At 38.7% G+C, this 22808-nt stretch overlaps 1 long non-coding RNA gene across 1 annotated transcript in view; it reads right to left on the bottom strand.

Annotated features, from left to right (window-relative positions):
* LOC306638125 overlaps positions 1-22808 on the bottom strand; it is a 48263-nt gene that overhangs the window by 9102 nt on the left and 16353 nt on the right. The window contains exon 4 of the long non-coding RNA XR_013757372.1: positions 21761-21796. This is a non-coding gene — a long non-coding RNA (uncharacterized lncRNA). The remainder of the gene's footprint in view (positions 1-21760; positions 21797-22808) is intronic.

Consider the following 22808-nt stretch of genomic DNA (forward strand, 5'->3'; position numbering starts at 1 on the left):
TTAGCTCCACAGGCTTCAGTGTTTTTTTACTCAGATTTTCAGAGTTGGCAAGAAAAATTCAGAGGAGGAAAAGTTTATTTAGGCTTAAAATTTCAGAGGTTCAGTCCATGGTGGGTCAAATCCATAGCTCTTAGGCCTAGTGAGGCAGAACATTGTGGCAGATGGGCCGGCAGATAAAAGCAGCTCACGAGGTGGTCATTAGGAAGCGAAGAGAACTCTGCTCACCAACCAGGGACAAAGTGAAAACCCCAAAGTCACATGCCCAGTGACCTACTTCCTCCAGTCATCCCTTGCCTGCCTACTTTTACCAACCAGTTCATTGATTACACTGATTAAATCATAATTCCCATAATCTAGTAATTTTATATCTGAAAATTCTTGCTTTGTCTCACACATGAGCTTTTGGGAGATACCTAAACCTATCTAAACCATAACAAATGTCAAGGAATTGTTCAGGAAATGGGTCAGGCAGGGAGGCCAATATTATGCTTAAGCTATAAACTATCTCTTACCCTCTTTTTGCCTCAGTTTCATCTTCTGTAAAATGAGTTTAATAAACCTGACTCTTATAAATCTGTACCATGAATTAGATAAATTAATCTATATGCTATTCTTGGAATGGTGCCAGACACCTAGTAAGTGCTTAAGTAGAGATATTATTGCCAGTTCTGAGGTAAAATCTCTTCTAGAGAGGATTATTAGTGCAATTTTTGTAGGGAAAGAAAAAGATATCCCAACAAATTAAGTCATGACAGTGCAGTTCCAAAAAATCAAGAGTGTATACATAAAAATAAATCTGTTGCGACAATATGATGAATGAAACACGAGGGACACACACACAAAAGTGATTAAAAAGTAGATAGTTCAGGCAGAACTTTGGTCAGAATGAAAGTGGCCATGTGCCCATATGACCCAGTCACTGGCATGGGCTGTAACCTCCAGATGATATGTTAGGGACAGATATTTTACAATTAATTAAAAAGACTCAAGTAAAAGAAGTATTTAAAAACATTCTTGAGTACTTCACTCTATAAAGAAACTATCAGAAAAAATTCAGAGAAATAAATAATCTGCTTGAAATATTTTTAAAATGTAAATAAGTTACAAGTTAAATTTTTGGCACTCCTTTTTTCTGCAAACAAATTGTGAAATACTGAAGACATAAAAAAATGGGAATTGTTTGTCTTTAAGAAAAGAAAATAGGATGGTTATTTCAGACTGATTTTCCCTGCTCATCCACTTCTCTAGGAGCTGAACATTCTGAGACCTCAAACGGTAGATACCTTGAGTTTCATTTTTCAAAAGCTTGGTTATGTGCTGCCATCTTGTGGTGATACTGCCATGAGTTCCTATGTGCTATCTGAAGAAATTAACTCTGTCCACGAGGTGGCAGTAGGGAGAGAATTTTTTTTTTTTTTTTTTTAATGTTTGATCAGGCATGAAATGTTGGTCAGAAAGAGGTCTTCCCTGTTATTATAAACAAAAAATTTATTTTGGTCCTTAGCAACTGAAAATTCCTCTAATGAAGAGGCAATTTTATTTTCTTGGAGAAAAGTGCATTGCCAGGGATATGATTATGGAAGGAATTCCCTGGACACATTCATTAGAAAATACCTGGAGCCTATGATTTTTATGCCTTTCATGAAAACTTCTCCCTACATATTTTTTTTTTTTTGTTTGATTCATTCTGTTATTTTTTTCCCTTCCCCCCACCCCTCCCACCCCTCTTTACCCTCTATACAGTAGTTCCTTCCTCTATACTTGCCCCCCTCCCTAACCCTAACTCTAACCCTTCCCTCCCCCCCATTATGTGTCAACCTCCACTTATTAGCGATATCATTCGTCCTTTGGCTTTTTGAGATTGGCTTATCTCACTTAGCATGATATTCTCCAATTTCATCCATTTGCCTGCAAATGTCATAATTTTATCATTCTTTATGGCTGAGTAATATTCCATAGTATATATATACCACAGTTTCTTTATCCACTCATCAATTGAAGGGCATCTAGGTTGGTTCCACAGTCTGGCTATTGTGAATTGAGCAGCTATGAACATTGATGTGGCTGTATTTCTGTAGTATGCAGATTTTAAGTCCTTTGGGTATAGGCCAAGGAGTGGGATAGCTGGGTCAAATGGTGGTTCCATTCCAAGTTTTCTAAGGAATCTCCACACTGCTTTCCATAGCGGCTGCACTAATTTGCAGCCCCACCAGCAGTGTATGAGTGTACCTTTCTCCCCACATCCTCGCCAACACCTGTTGTTGCTCGTATTCTTGATAATCGCCATTCTAATTGGGGTGAGATGGAACCTTAGGGTGGTTTTGATTTGCATTTCTCTTATTACTAGAGATGTTGAACATTTTTCCATATGTTTGTTGATTGCTTGTAGATCTTCTTCTGTGAAGTGTCTATTCATTTCCTTAGCCCATTTGTTGACTGGACTGTTTGAATTCTTGGAGTAGAGTTTTTTGAGTTCTTTATAGATTCTGGAGATTAGTGCTCTATCTGAAGTATGATTGGCAAAGATATTCTCCCACTCTGTAGGCTCTTTCTTCGCATTGCTGATAGTTTCCTTTGCTGAGAGAAAGCTTTTTAGTTTGAATCTATCCCAGTGGTTGATTCTAGCTTTTATTTCTTGTGCTATGGGAGTCCTGTTAAGGAAGTCTGGTCCTAGACCAACAAGATGAAGATTTGGACCTACTTTTTCTTCTATAATCTGCAGGGTCTCTGGTCTGATTCCGAGGTCCTTAATCCATTTTGAGTTTAGTTTCGTGCATGGTGAGAGATATGGGTTTAGTTTCATTCTGTTGCATATGGATTTCCAATTCTCCCAGCACCATTTGTTGAAGAGGCTATCTTTTCTCCATTGCATATTTTTGGCCCCTTTGTCTAGTATGAGAAAATTGTATTTATTTGGGTTTGTGTCCGTGTCCTCTATTCTGTACCATTGATCTACCTTTCTATTTTGGTACCAATACCATGCCGTTTTTGTTACTATTGCTTTGTAGTAGAGTTGAAGATCTGGTATTGCAATACCCCCTGTTTCACTCTTCCTGCTAAGGATTGCTTTAGCTATTCTGGGTTTCTTATTCTTCCAGATGAATTTCATAATTGCCTGCTCTATTTCTGTAAGGTACGTCATTGGGATTTTAATTGGAATTGCATTGAATTTGTATAGCACTTTAGGTAGTATGGCCATTTTGACAATATTAATTCTTCCTATCCAAGAACATGGAAGATCTTTCCATCTTCTAAGGTGTTCTTTAATTTCTTTCTTTAGTGTTGTATAGTTCTCATTGTAGAGGTCTTTCACCTCTTTTGTGAGATTGATTCCCAAGTATTTTATTTTTTTCGAGGCTATTGTGAATGGGGTAGTTTTCCTAATTTCTCTTTCTGAAGATTCATCACTTATGTATAAAAATGCGTTGGATTTATGGGCATTGATCTTGTAACCTGCTACTTTACTGAAATCACTTATGAGTTCTAAGAGTTTTCTGGTGGAATTTCCAGGTTCCTCTAAATATATAATCATGTCATCAGCGAACAGGGATAGTTTGAGTTCTTCTTTTCCAATTCGTATCCCTTTAATTTCTTTGGTTTGTCTAATTGCTCTGGCCAGAGTCTCAAGAACGATGTTGAATAGAAGTGGTGAAAGAGGGCATCCCTGCCTTGTTCCAGTTTTTAGGGGGAATGCTTTCAGCTTTTCACCATTTAGAATGATATTAGCCATGGGCTTAGCATAAATGGCCTTTACAATATTAAGGAATGTTCCCACTATCCCTATTTGTTCTAGTGTTTTGAGCATGAAGGGGTGCTGTATTTTATCAAATGCTTTTTTCTGCGTCTATTGAAATAATCATGTGATTCTTGACTTTAAGTCTATTAATATGGTGAATTACGTTTATTGATTTCCTGATGTTGAACCAACCTTGCATCCCTGGGATGAAACCCACTTGATCATGGTGCACTATCTTTTTAATATGTTTTTGTATGCGATTTGCTAAAATTTTGTTGAGAATTTTTGCGTCGATGTTCATTAAGGATATTGGTCTGAAATTTTCTTTCCTTGATGAGTCTCTGTCTGGTTTAGGTATCAGTGTGATATTGGCTTCATAGAATGAGTTTGGGAGGGTTCCCTCCTCTTCTATTTTATGGAATACTTTGAGAAGTATTGGAATGAGCTCTTCCTTAAAGGTTTTGTAGAACTCGGCTGAGAACCCATCTGGTCCCGGACTTTTCTTTGTTGGTAGGCTTTTGATGACTTCTTCTATTTCAGTACTTGAAATTGGTCTATTTAAATTGTTTATGTCCTCCTCATTCAGTTTAGGCAATTCATATGTCTCTAGAAACCTGTTGATGTCTTCGAAATTTTCTATTTTGTTGGAGTATAGATTTTCAAAATAGCTTCTAATTATGTTTTGTATTTCCATCCTGTCTGTAGTGATATTTCCTTGTTCATTCCGAATTTTAGTGATTTGGGTTTTCTCTCGTCTTCTCTTTGTTAGTGTGGCTAAAGGTTTATCAATTTTGTTTATTTTTTCGAAGAACCAACTATTTATTTTGTCAATTTTTTGTATTGTTTCTTTTGTTTCAATTTCATTGATTTCAGCTCTGAGTTTAACAATTTCCTGTCTTCTACTACTTTTGGTGCTGTTCTGTTCTTCTTTTTCTAAGGCTTTGAGCTGTAGTGTTAGGTTGTTTATTTGTTGAGTTTTACTTCTTTTATTAAATGCGCTCCATGAAATAAATTTCCCTCTAAGTACTGCTTTCATAGTGTCCCAGAGGTTTTGATATGATGTTTCTTTGTTCTCATTTACCTCTAAGAATTTTTTAATTTCCTTCTTAATATCTTCTGTTATCCATTCATCATATAATAGCATATTGTTTAACCTCCAGATGTTGGAATAGTTTCTGTGTTTTACTCTTTCATTTATTTCTAACTTCAATCCATTATGATCTGATAGAATACATGCTAGTGTCTCTATCTTCTTGTATTTGCTAACATTAGCTTTGTGGCATAATATATGGTCTATTTTAGAGAAGGATCCATGTGCTGCTGAGAAGAAAGTGTATTCACTCTTGGTTGGATGGAATATTCTATAAATGTCCGTTAAGTCTAAATTATTGATTGTGTTGTTGAGATCTATGGTTTCTTTGCTCAATTTTTGTCTGGAAGATCTGTCCAGTGGTGAGAGCGGCGTGTTAAAATCACCTAGTATTATTGTGTTGTGGTCTATTTGGTTTCTGAAATTGAGAAGGATTTGTTTGACATACATAGATGAGCCACTGTTTGGGGCATAGATGTTTATGATTGTTATATCTTGCTGATTTATGCTTCCCTTAAGCAGTATGAAATAACCTTCTTTATCCCTTCTGACTAACTTTGGCTTGAAGTCCACATTATCGGAAATGAGGATGGATACTCCAGCTTTTTTGCTGAGTCCATGTGCATGGTATGTTTTTCCCTATCCTTTCACCTTTAATCTATGGGTATCTTTTTCTATGAGGTGAGTCTCTTGCAGGCAACATATTGTTGGATCTTTCTTTTTAATCCAGTCTGCCAGTCTATGTCTTTTGATTGATGAATTCAGGCCATTAACGTTCAGGGTTATTATAGAGAAATGATTTGGTTTCCCGGTCATTTGGTTCATTTTTAAAATTTTGTTTATTTATTTGTTTGACACAACTTGTTTCCTCCTTTATTTGACAATTCCTTTAGGATAATTCCTCCCTTTGCTGATTTGCTTCTTTGTTTTTCATCTCTTCCTCATGGAATATTTTGTTGAGAATGTTCTGTAATGCTGGCTTTCTTTTTGTAAATTCTTTTAGCTTTTGTTTATCATGGAAGGATTTTATTTCATCGTCAAATTTGAAGGTAAGTTTTGCTGGGTATAAGATTCTTGGTTGGCATCCATTTTCTTTCAGGGTTTGAAAAATGTTGTTCCAGGACCTTCTAGCTTTTAGGGTCTGGATTGAAAAATCTGCTGATATGCGTATTGGTTTCCCCCTGAATGTAATTTGGTTCTTTTCTCTCACAGCCTTTAAAATTCTGTCTTTATTTTGTATGTTAGGTATTTTCATTATAATGTGCCTTGGTGTGGGTCTGTTGTAATTTTGTGTATTTGGAGTCCTGTAAGCCTCTTGAACTTGATTTTCCATTTCATTCTTCAGATTTGGGAAATTTTCTGATATTATTTCATTGAATAGGTTGTTCATTCCTTTGGCTTGTTTCTCTAGGCCTTCCTCAATCCCAATAATTCTTAAATTTGGCCTTTTCATGATATCCCATAGTTCTTGTAGATTCTGTTCATGATTTCTTACCATCTTCTCTGTTTGTTCAGCTTTGTTTTCAAGGTTAAATATTTTGTCTTCAATGTCTGAGGTTCTGTCTTCCAGGTGTTCTATCCTATTGGATATGCTTTCTATGGAGTTCTTAATTTGGTTTATTGTTTCCTTCATGTCAAGGATTTCTGTTTGGTTTTTTTCCAATATCTCTAACTCTTTATTGAAATGATCTTTTGCTTCCTGTATTTGCTCTTTTAACTGTCGATTGGTGCGATCAATCAATGCTTGCATTTGCTCTTTCATCTCATCATTCAATGCTTGCATTTGCTCTTTCATCTCCTCGTTTGCTTCTCTGATCATTTTAATTATGTACATTCTGAACTCCTTTTCTGTCATTTCTTCTGCCATGCTGTCATTGGGTTTTATTGATGTAACATCTAGATTTGTTTGCAGCATTTTCTTTCCTTGTTTTCTCATGTTGTTCAGATATCAGTGGACCGCTGAGATATTGCAGATTTCCTCTGTTGATTTACAATGACCCTGAAGATTTCTATATATATCCCCTCTTAGCCTTCAGTAGGCTGAAGTCTTGGAGGAGGTTGATAATGCGGTGCTCCACAAGGAAGCTGCCTCTCTAGGAGTGGTGGCCTTCAGGTGGGGTATATTCCCTGCTAGTGGGCAGAGGTGCCTCCACTTGTTGACCAATGGTCATCCAAAGGGGACCTAGGCTGTGGGCTGAGGCAAGGCCTGTTTGGGCCTGAGCCTCTGGTTTTACTGTCCTTGTGGGAAACCTCACCCAGCAGGGAAGACTCACCCGGTGGGGAGGTCTCGCTGGTCAGTTTCCTCCTAGAGGTTCCCCTCAATTTACATCTACTGCCTGGGCTGGGCTGCCTTCCTCTGCAAAGTTTCCAGGGGCCCGGCCCTACCTCCTGGGCCTGGGAGCCTCACCCTTCGCAGATGAATCTCCTTAGGCTGCCCCTCCTCAGAGAATTTGCCCATAGGCCTGGAACCTTCGCTCCGCCCTAAGCCTGTCTCTGTGCGGCTCTTCCACCCAGAAGCCTCCTAGATCCTGGGACCCTGTTCTGCACCTAATCGCCTGGCTGCGTGGCCCCTCCTCTGAGCAGCCACCTGTGGCCCCGAACAATCGCTCTGAGTCCCAGAGACCCGCCACAGGCCTCTTCCTCCAGACAGCTGCCCAGTATGCCGGTGCGGTCACTAGGAGTCCAAGAAACTCACTTCGTGCCTCCTCCTCCCACCAACCACCCGTAGCCCGGGGCAATCAATCACTCCGAGTCGAAGTGACCCTGCCCGTTCCTCCTCCTTCTCCAGATAACCCCCCGGGTGTTCAGGAGCAGTCCCTCTGAGTGGCTCTGAATCCACGTGACCCGCTGCACGGGTCCTCTGGGCCACCGCCCGGAGCTCTGGTGTGGTCCTTCAAGACCAAGCGTCCCACCACGCTTCTCCTCCAGGCAGCCCCCCTGTGTTCAGTAGCTGTCACTTTAAGACCAAATAACTCACCACTCGCCTTCTCCTCTGAGCAGCCGCCTGGAGCGCTAATGCAGTCACTGTGAGTCCAAAGGACCCGCCGCGCTCCTTCTCCTCCTTCTCCTACTCCTCCGGGCAGGCCCCGGGGTTCAGAAGTGGTCAGGGTCCAAACAGCTCGCCACGCAGCCCCTTCTCTGGCAACCGCCTGTAGTTCCCGTATAGTCGCCCGAATCCAAGCGGCTGCTCCTCTTCCTCCTCGTCCTCAGGGCAGGCCCCGGTGTTCAGAAGCGTCGTTCTGATTCCAAACAGCTCGCCGCGCGGCTTCTCCTCTGGCAACTGCCTGCAGCTCTGGCGCAGTCTCTCCGAATCCAAGTGGCCACGCTCCTCTCCTCCTCCTCAGGGCAGGCCCTGGTGTCCTGAGTCCACACAGTTCTCCCCGCCTCTCCTCCCCCGGGCAGCCGCCGGAGCCCCAGTGGCTGCTCCGAGTCCCAGCGCTGTGCCGACCGGCCTCCTCTATGGCGCTCCAGCGGGGGGAGGGGCGTCTCGCCGGCAGTTCTACTTCACAAAGTTTCCTGCGTTCCGGGACCCCGTCCCATCCGGGATGCCCCCCCAGGGGGTGAGAGTCACCCGGCTACTTTGAGTTGGTCCCAAGCGTCTCAATATCTCCTCTCTTGAATCCTGAGTTCTGGAGCAACACGTAATGCAGCCACCCTCTAGGCCGCCATCTTGAAAAAAAAAAAAAAAAAAAAAAAAAAAAAAAAAAAAAAAAAAAACCTCCCTACATATTGATCTAGCTTTAGTAAATACACTTAACAAGTCAGCATGGCATTGCAGTTTGGAAGTATAATATAAACAGAAAAGTCTACTGCAGGATACAATGGACAAAAACATTGGGGATTTTTATCAGCTTAGATCTTAACTCCTGATGAGCTGGTATGAAGAGAAGAATTTAATATTAGAAAAGGCAAATGCCTTATTGGATTTGTTTATGCTAATCTTTGACTTTTGACAGGCAAATTCTTTATACCTGGTCACATCAAACAAACTTGCTTCACCAGTCGAGGGGGATAGAGCTGAGTGGTAGAGTGCTTGCCAAGAATGTGTGAAGTCTTGGGTTCAATCCCCAGAATTGAAAACAAAACAAAACAAAATAAAACAAAACAAAAACCAGTTTATTGGCCCCTTTCATCAGCACAGACAAGATGTTTCACCTGATACTGTGTTCTCAGCTTATTTCTCTAGTTGAGGGTGTATCTGATAGATTTGCTGAACTAACATTTGAGTGCAATGAATGAATGACAGAATCCATTACTACCTCAGGAACTGCCCTCGGTAAGGATCTAGGAAGGGTAGATTGTTTTTCCTTTGTGGAGTCTCAGTGACTTAACCCCAAAGCAAGACTGTTGATGGAAATTCAGTCATTTGAAGAGGTACATGGGGTCAGAAGGTCCTATCATCAGCCCCCATATTCTGGTATGTAAGAAGTTTTCTGGAGGACTGAGATTTATTTAAACATATCTTCATGCTTAATGAACATTTAAATCTAAAAAAAAAAAAAAAAAAAAAAAAAACTTGGAGCTTCTTTTTTGTTTAAGGTTCAGAAAATTTATCATTCCCCTTACTTCCTGTCTTAGACTTTTACTGTTATATTTCTCTCTCTCTCTCTCTCTCTCTCTCTCTCTCTCTCTCTCTCTCTCTCTCTCTTTCTCAAACTTTATGCCAGTGTTGCAAAGGTGAGAGATGCTTCATTGGAAGCTCCAAAGTTTATAGTTTGGGAACTTTCTCATTGTCTTGCGAAATTTTCATACCTTTGGATGTGGGAAATTTTGGCATTTTGTTTCCCTTTGAGTCCTTTCTGGGACAGGAGGTGAGGGAACAATATGCACACAAGTAGACTCTAGACAATGCCTCTGGTCCCTATTTACAAGCGCTCATTCTCATCCATGTGTAGGACATGGAGAGTTTTGGATTTTACCTTGTTTGCACAAATGTTCTAATTCCAGGGCATGTACTTGAAGATAAATATCTCATTTTTTACCTGCCACAGTCATTCAAATAAAGAAATGTTCTCTCTCTGTGTGTAACAGACATACCTTTTCTATAAGGCCAGTCCTCTGGCATGCTGCAGGTTTGAATGACATATTGGTTAGAAGACTTAACATATTTAATGGCACTTTTAATTTTTTCTGGGCCAGAGCAAGTCAGAGTGTGTGCTTGTGGGATAGGTGTGTGTACAGAGGTGGGGGTTTGCTAAATTCAATAAAGATCCTCTAGTTACCTGGAAATTGTGTGTGTGTGTGTGTGTCTGTGTGTGTGTGTGTGTGTGTGTGAAAGAAAGAGAGAGAGAGAGAGAGAGAGAGAGAGAGAGAGAGAGAGAGAGAATATTAAACTCATTAAGACATTTAATAAAAGAAACAAAGGAGGTGATTTGATCTGCTGCTGTTTCCTACCTCACTGATGCTGAGGACCTGAAACATAACAGTGGGAAGTTTCTCCATGGAAATTTATGATTTTTTGTCTTCCGACTTTATTTTGTGGGAGGCAAAATAAGACCCTTACTATTATTATATATTATTATAGTGGTTTAAAAGAGGGTCAATTTTATTAATTCACTTTTCAAAATCATACTTGGAAAGTTATTAATTTTTTTCCCAAGGGTTTCTCTACTCTACTCAGAGGTTTTACAGATTCGCAGCTTCTACTTACAAGTATGATTACTTTTTAGTTTTTCCATAGAAAATGATATGGCCTGTGATTCTTTTTTATAGTATTAGAGCTTTTGATTTTCTCCCATGTATGATATTCATTTTGAATAAATCCTAATGCCTAATATTTCTAGAATAATGTTCTCTGAGAACCACAGTAATCATCGTAGGTCTAAACGTCAAAATAGACAAACGAATCTACATCTCAACATAAGCTTATTTCTGTTTGTTTAGTTCATAGGTGGACAATTGTCCTCATGACTGAAAGACTATCACACTGACTGAGAAAACCAAGAACTCCTAGCATGCTCTCAATATTTGAGAAAGGAAGTTGGCTTCCTTTAGCTAGACTTGGGTCAAAAAGGAATCCCACACTTGACTTTCAAATACTTTGAAGGGATTTTCCTCATATAGTTGACTGACCAGAAATAGACTTCAGCTGGTTGATGTGTTTTAGAGCAAATGATGACTTAGATGTAAGTAGAAGTATCAGAACACTGCAACCCTGAACAAAAGTACTAATTTCTTGTTAAATGAATAAACCGATGACCTTGAACTAAAATTCATGCTGGCATAATTTCTGGTTATAAAATGTGAGTGAAATATTTGAGCCTCACTCACTCTTACCTATTGGATGATCCATCTTATATAAACCAAAGTTCCATAATGAGTAGAATGAGGGGAAAAATGTTTTTAGATTTAAAAACCCATTGTATGAAAAAGCAAAAAAATCTGCAATAGGGAAAATATTATTATTTTAATTTAGAGACATAATATAGGCACTTGCATACCTCAAAGGGGACCCTTCCTGGGAATCATAAAGGTGACACAAGAAAGCCTTTTGTGAAGTGAGGCAAGTTTAAGTCAGGACCTGAAAGAGCTTGAAGGTGTCTGTCACCGTGGAGAGAGTGCAGGGCTGAGGAGCTGCTCCTGGGCTTGCCTCTGCTACCACCTTAAGTCACAGAAATAGGCCTAGCCTTGCAGGGTGAAAGCAGGGAACACTCTATAGTACACCCACTGCTCAGACCTTCAGACTGCATTCAGTTGCATCATGCTACAGATGTTACCTCTGAGGAAAGGGTTCATATATGATCTTGATTTTCTTTATAGTTTCATATGTTTTCAGATCTTCCCTAAGGAGAGTGCTTTACATTCATTATCAGAGTAGAAAACTAGGAAAACAAATCTATGCGTTTTTTTTTTTTTTTTTTTTTTTTTTAGACTCTGAATCTCAGGAAAAGAGAACAACCAGAACAACCAGTTTTTGATTATTTGACATTGGGCAAACAATATTCCAAGGAAACTGACATTTCTTCCTCATGTTTTAGGTGGCTGATATCATACAGTAAAATTAAAAGAGGCTAAGAGATGGGGCGAAGTCTAAGTTCTATGAGGAACAGGGTCTTAACAGCATGAAATGGCAATGCAGTAAAAGATGTATTATATAGGTTTATGAGGTCTTTCTGACCATAACCTTGATATACTTGTTAATTGTCCTATAGAGTACCAGAGGTATATGACTCGACTTTACAGGCTGTGGGCTCTGCTGGGTGGTGTTTTGGATTGATAGAGAAAATGCAGCCTCACTAAGTACTCTCAACGTGGACATAGAGCTTCATCAAGTCTCTTACACCAAGCCAGCTTTCTCAAATCCTGAGAGTTTCTTATTCAGCCTGAGAGGTTTAACTTTTAATAATCAATGAATTAAAATGTTCAAGAATGCCCAAAGGGTTAAGTTTAATAAAGGAATTTCTCTGGACTGTTCTGCCTAAAAGTATATATAAGATTAGAAAAAAATTCTAGAAGTTAAATTCATTTGAAGCAGTTGTCAATACAGCACTAGGGGCCAGATGTGCATTTTTCTGCCTTAAAGAAATAAATATTGCTTCTCTTGTGCCTATAACATGTGCCTGTAGGTACAATCCTGGTCCTTTGCCCTTGCTGCAATTAAGAGACCAGCTAACTCACTTAATAAAGAACTACCTCCCAGCCCCAAACTTAGTTATTTCTTAGCTCTTAAAACAGAAAACAGATGATATTTTCTGTGTTTTAAAATATAAACTTTGTATATACTTTATAATTTAAAATATAGATACAATGTATATTTTAAAGTCTTTTGTACTTATCTATTTGACTTGCTAAAAAGGATTAAAAGCACAGGTTTAGGTAGTTCTCTAGAGATTTTTGTCTTTTTCGGTTTTACTCTTCACTTCCTGTTCCTGAGCTCTAAATTGTGAATTTCTCAGACCCATTTAAAAATACATCGTGGATTCAAAATCCTAAGGGATTCAAGACCGTCTTTAATCCATGTAATGTGCGTTTTCATTTTGTATGTTTCAAAAATCAAAAACATTCAAATACCATGAAACGAGGTAACTGGCCTGCGGAATTTGAATGCAGAGATAATAAGTGAATTTGTGAGATTTCCTAGGGTTTTAAAGCTCCTGGAAATAGGAAGATAAGGGATTAAAGAATGTTGGTATGCTCGGAGTGACCCTTGCACGTCCTCTGTGGCATCGACTACCACAGTGCGGCACTTGGTAAAGGCGTCTGCCTGGGGCCCTTTGCAGTGACTTTGTTCCTCTAAGTTCCGGGACGCCTCAATGACAAGACCGGTTTATCTATAGCTCCTGCCGCGTCACTGACTCCACACCTAGCGCTGCAGCCTGGTTCCGGTGCAACGCTCCCGGAGTGCCCATGGCTCCTTGTGGCAGACCATTCCTGCCACTAAAATGAAACCTACCTGAAACTTCTCTGTTGAAAGACTGAATTTTCTCTAGATATTCTGCTAGATAACAGATTCTCAGTATAGCCAGGCAAGCTAACCCTGCATAGTGCTACCTACCCCTGGGGGTGGGCATGTACTTTAAGCCAACGCATGCTCTGCCTCCTCCTAAGGTGTAACAGAGGTGGAAATGCCTGACTCCTCACTCCTGCCCGCCCTCCCTCCCTCCCTCCCTCCCTTCCTTCCTTCCTTCCTTCCTTCCTTCCTTCCTTCCTTCCTTCCTTCCTTCCTTCCTTCCTTCCTTCCTTTCTGTTTTTTCCTTTTTCTTTCACTGGCAGAAGGTAAAAGAACAAAGTAAGAAACTTAGGGGAAAGTCATTTTTTTCCCCATGATTTTAAACATTAATTAGACTTTATATCAAATCCCTATCAGGCTCTTTCTGGATTCTAGACTTTTGTGTATGATAGTATTCTGCTTCTCTTTCCCTTCTCCCCTTCCTGCCTCATGAACTTTACTTTCTGCTAGGAGATTTCAATGACTCTGCTCTGTTTCCCTCAAACACCTTGCAGGTACCCCAACATGGATGTAGCAAAGCTTGTTGTGGTTGCTTTTCCATCTTGACTGTAAATTCTATAAGTACAGAGACTATACTTGTCCTCCACAGTCATCCCTAAGACCTGGCTCAGAGCAAATTGTAGGATAACATTTGTTTGAATGAATGGTGTCCTCACAATATTGTGCTTTGCCAAACAAATGTAACCTGTGCCCCAAACCAGTTTTAACTGCCATTGAGAATGAAGGCTCTTTCTTGTGTTCCTAATGATTAGAAATCATAAGGAAAAGAAAACATGAACTCTAAAAGAAACTCTATAAAGCACAGGCAAAAACCAGTGGAGAGTACATCTAAGAAGTCACACTGTTAATGAATTAGCATGGGAGGGTCAAATCCCCAAGGGAGACAAACCTCCAGTGAATGAACCCCTTTGTCTTTTGCAGCACTGCTACTCTTAGCAGATTTCAATAATGAACTTACCTGTGATCTGGAACTCCAGGTTAAACACACATATATATATATATATACATAAAAATAAAAACAAATTCCTAGGGTATGATAGCTTTCAATTCAACAGAGAGGTGCAAGGTACTGCTTGGTTTCTGTTCTCCAAACAATCCCTGCTTCCAGTTCATACAAAATCCACACATCTGGTTGAGAAAGTATTGTAAAATAGACAAGCGACTTTCCAACATAGAACATGGCTGGGGATGCTTGGAGCTGTGTGATCTAAAGAGTACGGACAGCTGAGGCTCAGCTATCCTCTGCCTCTACTCCCATCCCCCTACAACAACAGGTTGTTACTCTTGCCCCAAACAAGGTGTTCTTGAGCAGTTAAAAATGTCATATTAGAAATGCAAGGCTTACAGCATGGGGGGTTAAGTCGGGATCTTTGTGTAGGGAAGATGAAAAATAGAATGGACAGATGGTAGCAAAGATACTTCTTACAGTGGTAATGTCTAGGCGCTAAATGTGCACGTGTTACGGATTTTCTTTTACCATTAGCACAGTGATAAACAAAACAGTGTAGTAAACTATGGTGGTGCGTGGCTCCCCAGCGTCCAATTAGGAAGCATGATAAATGACTTGTAAGGTCTCTCCCCCCACTGATTTGTGGTGGATGTAAGCTGACAATTCTCAGTGGAGTCCTGGTGAGTAGTCTGCCTACTCCCCTCATGCATCTGGTACATACGAACACCTTAAATTGGAATTCCAATCTCATTATGTCATGCTGTGTTCTTACTTGGCAGGTGTGTTTCCTCTCAGCAGTGTACAAGGGGAGATGTAAGGTGGCACCATTTACGCTGATTCTTTTTCCCCATCGACATGCTCGTTTAATTTAATACCTACAAATAACTTGTGATGATGAAAGAGCGTCATGAGGACAGAGTGACTGTGTAAGGGAAGTTGTTACTAAGGTTAATTTGTATCTTGCCTCCTTAGAAGTCGGTATTTCCTCCAGATACATGAGACAATGACTTTGTGGTGCCTGCACAGCTGGTAACCAGTGTTTAGGAGTGAATGCTAATAGGATCAAAACTTTTTCCTTGATTTTGTTGGAAGGATGTCAGAAAGAGCATGTACATGGATTGCAAGGTAAATGTGGAAGAAAATGTAGAGAAAAGAAAAATCAAGAAATTTAGACATCAGGAATAAGAATTACAGCTGACAGAGAAAGAGGTTGCCAAAGGACAGATTAAACTTGAGGCTTGTATTTTGGGGGGCTGCCATATGATATTTGTCAGGGCCTTGGACTGCACCGATGACCTTAATACTTAGAAAAGTATGAATTCCTTTTTATCTTTTTGATTCTAAGTACTACCACTTCCTCTAAGGTCTGTACCTTCATACCTTGTCCCTGAACCCGGATATAAGCTCTCAAAGAAAGAATCTATCCTTGCTATACCCAAAATGCTTCTTACAGCAGACTTCAACCTTCATGCCAAATGGCATATGATACAAGCACCAAGGCAATCTCCACTGGGGATGAGCTCTCAGGACCAGAGGAGCCTGAGTCAGCTTTTTCTGTCCATGGAAGATCTCAAGTCTTCTCACCCTTTGGGGCAGTGTGCCAACATTTTCCATTGCAAATCTCATTGAGCTCTTCTTAGGCAGCTTTATTCCTTTTAATTAAAAAGACAAGACTGCCAATTACTTAAACTTAATCCCCAAATGTAATTGTTACTTTGAAAGATTTTTCTCCATAAAGCTCATAGAAGAGCAATATTTCCATCAAATTAAAATTTAGTAGAAGCTTGGATTTTTTTTTTTTTTAATTCATTTTCAAATCCCTGCTGGCTCTAGAAATCTAAATAGCACAGCAAGGCAAAGAACACAGGGAGATCACCAGGAAAGGCTGACTGGGGTAGGCAGATCCAGACTAGGAAAATAGGAAAAGGAACTAGAAAAGAATCCCATTACTAAAAATTCTTCAACCTGAAAATTGATGCTATAGGATTTTTTTTTTTTTTTTTTTTTTTGCCATTTAGCTTGAAGCTAAATGTAAATTCAGAGAGAAATAACACTTCCAAGCCTTTGGAACCTTTACATAATGGTGTGAATAAATTTTAGATTGATTCTTATTAACAAATTTCAACAAAAACAGTGCAGGAAACAGAGCAGAAGGAGGAGTAGGAAGGTGGGAAAAGGTAAGACATAGAAATGGGAATGATTTCCCCTATTACAGTTGGGTCTAAATCATTGGATGGACAATGAGAGTACTGTTGATTCCATGTGAAATACTGGTACAGCTACTTGGTTCCCCTAACAAAATTCAGGAGGAATTCAGGCTATTGTTCCCAATAAAGGAGCAATGGACCAGGTATTAAGGCTGATTTTTCATCATTTTCATGTGTATTAATCAGGGAAATGACAATGCTGTAAATTTGTGTTGATTTGACTGTACCAGGTCTGTAAGCAGAGAGAAGACCCTTGTTTCTGTTGACCAACAGGAAAGGAGAATTATCTTTAAATACGGAAATTTCCTAGGATGTGCTTCCTATCTCTGACCAGCCAAAAGTGCAAATGCTTTGGGTTGATGACCATGGACTAATGACATGTGGTAATGTGCATGATGGGCATTTGCTAAAAAATATGTTTGTGCCACACAATAAAGAATGTTGAAATTTTATAGCTCCTCTTATGTGCAATATTATAATATTGGTGAAAACAATGAAAACATCTTTTTATTTGGCTTTGGGATGGTTCTATTTTTAAACTTCTTAGAAATGTGAGCATTTCAGACATCCTTAGACTCCATAATATGTCAAACTATAATGAAAACACATTGAATTTACATCTAGCTAGTGTGCATGCAATGTGGCACAGGAATACCTCTAAATACTGTGTTTTTTAAAACTATAAGAAATACGCATATCTGAATATGATTATTTTAAATTCAATACACTTTCTAGGAACTTCAAGTTCTCTTTTGTATTTTATTTAAAATACCACTTTGAGCTTGTAGGCATGGAAAATATAATTTCTTTCCCATTTCACAGTTGGAAAAACTGAATTACAGAGAACAATGCTAGTAATTATCCATGATTAATAGAGGTGTGTATGCAAATCAGTCTGAATAAGTGTGTGAAATTAGATGTGCTGATGCCAGATAGCTCTGCTCATGTTTTTTAAAAGATGAATGCTTTCATATAAATTTCTGGGAGTCAGGCATACATCTTTCTCTCTGTTTAGTGTGTTTGAAAATGGACTCTGTGAAATTGTGTGGACATTAAAATATCTGTTATGTATTATAAGTATTGTAATACATAAAATAAATTAGATGGATGTTTAAAATCACTAGACTAGATGCGTATCTAATGAACATTATGAATGCATACATAGTGGTTATTTATAATGTAGTATAGATTTAAATATGTGCCTGGGATTGGAATCTGGGTATACATTGATCATTAAGTGTGGGAAAAAGTGCACGTTATTTTCTTAGGGTTGTGGGAGTTAACTGAGTTAATGCATACAAAAGACTTTAGAACTCTATTGGTACATGGAAAGCCAACTAATCGGGTTAACTATTGTTATTATTGTTAATATTACCATTGTTGGGCAAGATGAAACTCCTGTTAAATTAAAGGGCTGAGAAGAGGCATTTTCTCATTGATTCCCAGGATAGTATCCTATAGAAAGTAAATGAAACTTCAGGGATTATCCAGTGATCTTTACAGCATGGGATAAGCTGAGGATTTTTCTCCCCCTTGGAGTATGCTTTTTAGAACCCATTCCTGGAAGTACCAAAGTGAGGGCAGGGCTAGCCCCTCCTCTGACTTAAGATAGAATCTAGCTGTTCTGATGCCAGGCCTGTCCATAAGAACACCAGTCTCCCTTTGGGAGGAAACGTACCAGACTGCAGATTTATGCAAGCCTAGTTTGTTTGTTAGTTGGATTTTAATTTTTTTTGAACTTTAATTTTGGGGGGTTTTGTTTTGTTTTCAGAGAGAGCTTTAGACAGCTGTATTAATCATGCAAACCCAGCCATGTGCAATGTGTTTTATCAATGGAAAAACAGGGACTGAATGGCAAGCAGCTGGGAACAAACCTGGTGCAAAGCCTGAACCTGGAAGATAATCTCAACATTTCCCAGATCCACTCGCCACACGGGGTTAGTGATTGGAAAGGCTGTTCACTTGGGATAAATAATCAGATGGGAGGCAAACAAGTGAGACACATTCCAGGGTTTTTTGTTTTGTTTTGTTTTGTTTCAAGAGGCAGTGATTGGAGAAGGATGGGCTGATAGAGCCCAGAGAGCCACAAGCTCAAGGGAGTTTTTGGCTTGAGATTTGTAAAAACAAAACAATGGTGATTTGTCCTTTTCCTTTTTCCTTCTTTCACTTGATTTTAACTTTCGAAGGCTGGTTTCATCACCTCACCTGAACCCAGGGTCCTTTTCAATATGAGGGCGTGGCTAGGTGCACTTCCTTTACAAAGATGGGCTATGTGCCAGTAGGTTGATGGGAAGGAACAATATCATTGCCAGTATTCAGAGCCCCAGGAAATGATTTGAGTCAAACAAAGCAAGAAAAGTTCCCTCAGACATTTAGAGTCAACTCTTTCCTCATTTTACAATTCAGTGGGTTTTCTGCAGCGATATAGTCAAGGGTATTTATGCAAATATATGCAATTCAGCACTCATTTTAGAATAAGTAAACCTGAATTAAAATTAATGGGGGAAAAACACCTATCAGAAACAGATCAAGAACAGAACACTACTTATTTTGCTTATTTTCATATGTATCTTTTAAATTAAGGAGCAGGGAAGCACACTTTTTGTTGTTGTTGTTGTTGCTGTTGTTACTGTTGTTTTGTTTTGTTTGGGTTTTGGCACAGGGGAAAGGACATTTGAAGATTTCTAATTGGCCACAGCCGGTACACATTACCCTTTGGTGTAATTCCAGTATTATTATTATTGCTGCAGAAAATCAAGCAATATGATGAAGAAAACCCAAGGGAAATGCATTTGATTTATTGAGCCTTGTTTTTGTTTAATCACAGCTTGAAGGGGTTTAGGACTGCATTCCGGCTGTGACTCTGCAGTGCATCCCCAGCCAACTTGAGGAGCCACAGAGTGTGGATGAGGGAGGTTACTCTCCAATGAAATATGTTAATAATGAAGCAGCTGAAATGTAATGTATATTTCTTTTAGGTTGGAAATGAAGAGAGAGAATTCTCTTTTTATTATGGAAGGGTGGAAAAGGATCTTTGTGACTTTCTACTTTCAAAACCCCTTAAGGAAACTAGTTGGTTCAAAATTCTCCAGGCCACTTCTCTCAACCAACTGCTTGGGAACATGTTAACATTTTGAGGATGAAACTTAGTGTTCCATGTAGATGTTGACAACATATGATATTTAATCCAATGAAGGAGTCTGCACTCTAGTGGTAAACACAGTAAGGCATGATTTTCATAGCTATTTGGATACTAAATTAACACCCTAAAGAATTAAGCTTTCTACTGTTCGCTTTTCTCTAACTGGAAAACTGCATTTCACTTGAGTTGCCCTCTTGATTGGAAAGAGAAGGAGAAAAGCAATTGGATTTCTGGGAAGTTAGAGTCCCTGTAAACAAGAGAGGGGGACATCTTCAATAGTGACCTCTCGCACCAGCTATCCCAAGTCTCAATGAACAGCTTTTCAATTTCCACTAGCAGAAGCCCAAAGTATTAGTAGTGAGAAAACTAAATTCTCTAAAAACTATCAGATCTAAGAAAGCTAACTACAGTCTACCTACAACATAAAACCAAACTAGGGTCATTCTCCAATCAGCAATTCAGTTTGTGGGAAATAAAAGGTTCAACAAAATCTCACATGCTCCATCCCCAGACAAGACCGGTTTTCAATACCTGACAGCTGTCCTTTGTGAACAGCGTCTGCCCTCACTTTGTTCAGTGTTATATGTATCATAATGTATGATCAGATAAATATTCGAGTTTGTGGCTGCAGAACTGCTCTCACAAAAGACACCTAGAGTCATTGTGACACTGTACAAAGCTCATCGTGGATGGGGCATGACCTCTTTGAAAATGTTATCCTTTGGGACAAATGTGTGTGTGTGTGTGTGTGTGTGTGTGTGTGTGTGTGTTTTCCATATCAAGATACTTGCACGATGGCAACATGATAAAATGGTGTCAATCTTGGCAGCAACACCAGAAGACAAATGTCTTAAAATAATTGTGGCATGTCAGGAATTCAAAGATGGGATATTTTCCATGAATACTGAGTTTCGTGTCAAGCCTAAAAAACAGACACATTTTTAACAGTTTTATTTTTAGGAGCTGGGATACAACACAGATTTCATTAATGTTTTAGGGATTTTTTTTTTTTTAAACAGTTTTTCTAAGCTTGTATACTGGAAAATATTTGGACCCTTCTTACAATTTAGGAATAACTTTTATTAAGCTGTCTTATTGATCCTATAAACCTTGCAATACTTACTTCAAATATAATTAAAGTAAGTTTTCATATATGTGAGTGCACACATATGCAAAATATCACATTATTGATACTGAATATCTATACCCAATTTTGCTCTAATTTTTAGTCTGGACAAGTGTTAATGAAATATGATCCGTCTTCAAACTTACAAAACAGTAGCTTTCTACCTTTAATTCTGAGCACATTTTCTTTATAGTGTGTATGATAATCTTGTTTAATTGGATTTATTTTTTTCCACAGTAGGCCCCGCATGGCCTAGTTTCCATTTTTTTCTCAGGTCTTTGAGTGCTATTTGCAAATCATTTTTCTGGAATTTAATTTCAATGGTAGGTTGGTTTCATTTCAGAATTTTTTTTATATTATTTTAATTTTATTTGCCAATTTGCCTTTAAATAGCCTTAAGCTAGAAAGTTGTGGTTGCAACTTGCATCTAAATGTGATGTAAAAGGCAAAATTTAATTTGGGTACATAGAAAGTTTTATGAAAAGGAATACAGAATGACTACCTTAGTGGTTTTTGTGTGTGTTTGTGTGGTGTGTTTTCTAAAGTAGTTATATTTAAAAGGAAAAACCCATGAGTTGGCCCAGAGTTTAAGAAAAAGTAGTGTCTTTATATTTTGGTTGAGTGTAACCTTTGGAAGTATACAAATTCATTTTTATAAATAATATCAGTGACTTAAAATTTGAATAGTATATATCTCCAAATGTGAGTGGGGATGGTGGGAAGATTTGTATTTCTGTGCGCTACAGAGCTAGAGAATTTAAGTGACTGTGTTCCAAATATGAGAGTTCATGGTTACCTGTAATAAATACTGACTGAAGAAAAAATTGCTCTCTGGAATTTTCTTCCGAGCTACTGAAGTTTGGGCAGGTGGCACACCTGTTACAAACCTGTCAGCTAATGTGGGGCAATGAATTAACTTTCTTTTCAATGGTTAAGGAAAAAAATAATATCTCCTGTATGCAGATTTTTGGAATATATTTTTCTCCTCCATGTCTTTTGCTCATTATAAATGTTGGAGAATGACCCAGCAACAGAGCTACAGTGATAAAAAGCATACTGACCTTGAATGGGGTGGGGAATTGTGGGTAAAACACGCTCTAAAGGGGAAAAAATAGTAAACATCACGGAGAGTTTAAAAATATCTATGTTTTATCTTTCATGTTTAGCTATTCAATTATAAAACAGATGAATTTCCTTTCCATGCCTGTAGGATCATCTCTCTCATAAAGTGTTTATTTGTTCTTCCTGTAACACCAAAGTATAAAAGACAGGTATTAATAAAATAAAAATTACAAAACATTTTTAAAAATATGGCTACAACAGGGAGACAACATCATATTATGGTAATTCTACATACTCGATCCTATCTCCACTGGCAACATCCACAACTAAGGTTTTAGCTATTTTAGAGAATTGGAATAGAGGGCATTCATTAAAGTAATCAAATCCAAGTACTGCATCTTGGTCCTGAGTCTTCTCTCTTTAGCTCATGGCAGATGGACCTATGGGAGCTATAGACTCCATTGATTCAGTTCTATAGCTCATATTAGCATTAGCCAAGCATATGGAAACTTTATTTTGGGAAACACTAATTTAACTTCTCTTAACTCTCTCAGGTTTTTACTTCCATATCAGTGGTATCAGTGGAAGAGTGATGCTCAGGCATACATTTCTTGGAATTATATAATTTTATTTCCAGTCTATTTCTTAATCCCACCCTTCTGTTATAATTTCATCTGAAATTTGTTCAAACTTGCTAGATGACACATCTGGTTAATCTATAAGAAGTACTTTTCTTTTGAAAACTGGGTTCTTAAGTTTATGGGACTCTCCAGTCCCATATCTGAGCTACCAGTGCAAACCGAATGTACAGAGTTCAGGCTTTTAGGTATCTTTTGTATAGCTCATTAAAATCCTAGGTTTAATTCTAAATCCTCCCAGAGGTTCTTGCAGAAAGAACAAATGGTACATTAGGGATGGGATGCACTGCTTGCTGCCCCTGATCATTGCAGTGTAACATAAGTAACATGAACTTACTAAATCCCTCCTAGAAGTTTGTTTAAATAATGACCAATGAGAAATGAAAATCAACAAAAACCAAACCATAAT

This window comes from Sciurus vulgaris (genome assembly GCF_902686455.1).
Source record: "Sciurus vulgaris genome assembly, chromosome: 10".
Classification (NCBI taxonomy): domain Eukaryota; kingdom Metazoa; phylum Chordata; class Mammalia; order Rodentia; family Sciuridae; genus Sciurus; species Sciurus vulgaris.